This window comes from Bombina bombina, chromosome 11 (genome assembly GCF_027579735.1).
Source record: "Bombina bombina isolate aBomBom1 chromosome 11, aBomBom1.pri, whole genome shotgun sequence".
NCBI lineage: Eukaryota > Metazoa > Chordata > Amphibia > Anura > Bombinatoridae > Bombina > Bombina bombina.
The window spans coordinates 37632270-37636722 of record NC_069509.1 but is presented as its reverse complement, the minus strand read 5'-3'; positions in this window follow the sequence as shown (position 1 = coordinate 37636722).

The following is a 4453-nucleotide window of genomic DNA, read 5'->3' as shown; positions in this document are numbered from 1 at the left end:
GACCTGTGTGCCAGTTTTTATTCTAAGGGCTTTGTAAGCATAACCTGCAGAAAATCTGAACCTTGTCAAAAAATTTTTTTTAATATACATTAAGTGCTCTTTTATTATGAAATTATAGTGTATTAAAGGGACATTAAACACTTTGAGAAGGTAATATAAAATGATAAACTGTAATAAAAAAAAAAAACTCTGCAATATACTTTCATTATTTTGCCCCCTTTTCCTGCAATTCCATTCTGAAACTGTGAGCTTTTCAGTTTCTGTTAGAAATGGAAGTGCAGAACACAGTTACATTCCACACAGCCATTGGCTGCACACTCTAGTGACCTATTTATAACTGTCCCTAATTGGTCATAGCAGAGTAGGTAACCTAAGTTACAACATGGCAGCTCCCATTTGTTTTATAGACACTAAAACTTTACACTTATTTTGTCAATATTTATACAGCTAATGAAACATTAAAAAGTACATCGACATGTTATCCGACTAAAATTTTCTTTTAATGCACCATTCAATCCAGCATTTATTTGGTGTTTAATAAGAGGAAAATCGGGCCACAAAAAGCACATTTACCGTATCTTCTATTTCTACCCCCTCCTGGGTTTGCATTATTTTATGGAAATGTTTTCATTTAAGTTTGGTGTGTAGATTTTTTTTTTTTTAGTGCCCTAAGGACGCTGAGTTTGGTAACTGTTACATAATGGAGTTAGAGAAACCAGTTTCACAACATGTTACATTATAGCTGTAGCAACTGAGGAAGCAAACACCACTAGAGTTCTAATAGCCAATCTATTCTATGCTTAAAGGGATACGCAAGTCAAAATTTAAACTTTCATGATTCAGATAGAGCAGCAATGTTTGCTAATTGCTCTGATTAACTGTTTCACTGCTGAGCAGCTCACAAAACTGGCCTTAGAGGGAACACTGGTTATGTCTAGGGGGATATCAGGAAAAACTGGATAATAAGGTAAATAACTCCAGGCACAGATGGAATACTCCCAAGGCTGTAACGGGAATTTAGCACTGTTCTAGATAAACCTACTCTTAATTTTTCAAGATTCTTTATCCTCGGGCATAGTATCCCAGGATTGGCGTAAAGCTGATGTGGTGCCACTCTTCAAAAAAGGAAGCAGGGATGATCCAGGAAGCTATAGACCAGTTAGTCTGACAATAGTGGGGAAGATATTTGAAGGGATTATATTGATGAGCATATTCGTGTAAATAAGATGAGTTCAAATCAGCATGGTTTTATGAGAAATAGATCATGTTAAACTAATCTAATAAGATACTAAGAGGAAGTAAAAATATAGATCAAGAGGAATCAATTGATGTGATATACTTAGATTTTGCAAAGGCGTTTGATACAGTGCCACATGAGAGATTAAAGTGCCATAAAACAGGTTGAGATCTGTGCATATCCTAAAAGGGCTAATTAATTTAAAAAAGTTTGCATAAAAAATTGCTGGCAAGTATTTAAATTTTTTCAAAAATAAGAAAAATTAATTGCATAGCTAAGCTGTCTGGAGCATCCAACTCCACCCCTATTATCAGTGTTTAGACACAGGCATTGTATTTCAACTAAATTCAGTTTCTAGGCAGGCTCCATCAGATAATCCCTATTCTCTTTTGCATTCTACCAAAAGATAAACATAGATACAGTCATAAAAGGAATTGTGTGGGGGAGTTAGAGTTTTACAATTCAGAAACTAAAAAGAAAGGGTTAATGGCGAGGCACTGCAGTATAAATTTGCAGGTAAAGTAATATAAAGTACATATATGTTGTGTCTATCCCAACTTGTTTGAGGTCCCTTTAAGGGACTGGGAATAGCTGAAAATGTTAGCTTATGGATAAAAGATAGGGAGCAACGAGTAGTAGTAAATGGATCATACTCGGATTGGACATAGGTAATCCGTAGAGTCCCCCAGGGATCAGTACTGGGCCCTGTTCTTTTTAATATTTTTATTAATGACTTGGAGCAAGGATTAAATAGCGACTTATCTATTTTTGCAGATGATACTAAGTTAAGTAAGGTCATTAGGTCAGAGCAGGATAAACTTTCGTTACAAAGGGATCTGCTAAAATTAGAATTATGAGCAGGTAAATGGAAAATGAGATTTAATACGGGGAAATGCAAGGTTCTACATTTTGGAAGTAAAAATAAGCAGGCAATGTATTTTTTAAATGGGACAAGACTTGGACAAAAAGAGGAGGAAAGAGATTTGGGAGTAGTAATAGATAACAAGCTAAAGATGGGTGCACAATGCAGGGCAGCGGCTTCAAAGGCTAATAAGATACTAGCATGTATTAAAAGAGGCATTGATTCAAGGGTGGAAAGCATAATTCTGTCACTATATAAAGCCCTGGTAAGACCTCACCTTAAGTTTGGAGTGCAGTTCTGGGGACCGATCGCAAAAAAAGATATTGCAGAACTAGAAAAAGTTTAGAGAAGGGCCACAAAGCTAATAAGGGGAATTTAAGCTATGAGGAGAGGCTAGTTGTTTTCGCTAGAAAAAAAGGCGATTGAGAGATGACATGATTACTTTATATAAATATATTCAAGGCTCATATACAGAGATGGCAGAAGCTCTGTTTATTCCTAGAAAAATGTTTGTGGCAAGAGGTCACAATTTAAGGTTGGAGGAAAGGAGATTTAATCTCCTGGCTGGAAACAAAATAAATGCATATGATTGCTTGTATTAAATGGGTCAACTTTTAGTGGGATTAATTTAATTTTGTTGTAAGTATTTTAGATTTGTATAGTTTGAACTCTATGGACTTGGGTCTTTTTTAAACCTCATCTACTATGTTGCATGATACAGGAGGAGTGGAAATAGACCTAACTTTAAAATGTTGTCAGAGAAAAATGTTTGAAAAATCTACTATTCATTTTGAAGTTAAGGGTAAATGCTATTGCATTGTCTTTTTATCATGAATTTGTTGATGTAAATCTACTGTATTTTACGGACCTTTTTAAACTAATCCAACCATACTGCAATTTGTGAGATGGTCTTGATGAGAGCTGTTTTCTGCCCCCCTCCTTCCCCTATTTATATCTAATATTTGACTTCCTGGCCCAATTTAAGAAATTTAAAGGGACATGAAATCCAACTTTTTAAAAAAAGTGTTTTACTTATGTTCTCAATTTTGTAGACCAGCATATCTAGGTAGCTGGCATGTGCACATGTCAGCAGCAAACATTGCTGCTATCTAGTGCTCTTGCAAACCTATAACACTGCTGCCATCTAGTACTTCAGACATGCACACTCCTGAGCCTACCTGCTTTTCTACAAAGGATACCAAAAGAGCTAAGTATATTTTGATAATACAAATTGAAACTTTTTTTTTTACAATTCTACTTTGAAATATGAGATAAAAAAGGTCCCTAGATTATGCTGTACATTTAACAGGTGCATTAATTGTTTCTTTCATTTTAGAAGATTGTGATTTTGAAGGAACTTAAAACCACTTTGTAATTACAATACTTTTCTGTAGTCTTGTAATAAATATACTGGCTGCGTGTGAACACTTTCTAAATACATTTAGTGCAGTTGCCACAGTATTGTTGGTTAGCAGAATCGCGTTGTCTTGCAGTATCATATTCCCTCTGGTGAAGCCTATCATGGGCACATATGGGAAAGGCTTGTGAAAGGGACACTGAACCCAATTATTTTCTTTCATGATTCAGATAGAGCAACCATTTTCTGACCGTTTGGGACAAAGGCTATTTTTACATTTCTGCAGTGTGTGTGTTTAGCTGTAATTTTCCTCTTACTCATTTACTGTACCCACACATATTATATACACTTGTTCTTACCATTAAATGGACTTTCTAAAGATACCATTATTGTCATCATATCTTATAATTTACTATATTTTTTTTATAAAATATGAGGAAAAAATGGAAAACTATTTTTTTTTTTCAAACTTTGACCTCCAAAATCTGTTACACATCTACAACCACCATAAAACACCCATGCTAAATAGTTTCTAAATTTTGTCCTGAGTTTAGAAATACCCAATGTTTACATGTTCTTTGCTTTTTTTTTGTGCAATTTATGGGGCAATAAATACAAGTAGCACTTTGCTATTTCCAAACCACTTTTTTTCAAAATTAGCGCTAGTTACATTGGGACACTGATATCTGTCAGGAATCCCTGAATATCCTTTGACATGTATATATTTTTTTTTAGAAGACAACCCAAAGTATTGATCTAGGCCCATTTTGGTATATTTCATGCCACCATTTCACCACCAAATGCGATCAAATAAAAAAAAATTGTTCACTTTTTCACAAATCTTTTCACTAACTTTAGGTTTCTCACTGAAATTATTTACAAACAGCTTGTGCAATTATGGGACAAATGGTTGTAAATGCTTCTCTGGGATCTGCTTTGTTCAGAAATAGCAGACATATATAGCTTTGACGTTGCTTTTTGGTAACTAGAAGGCCGC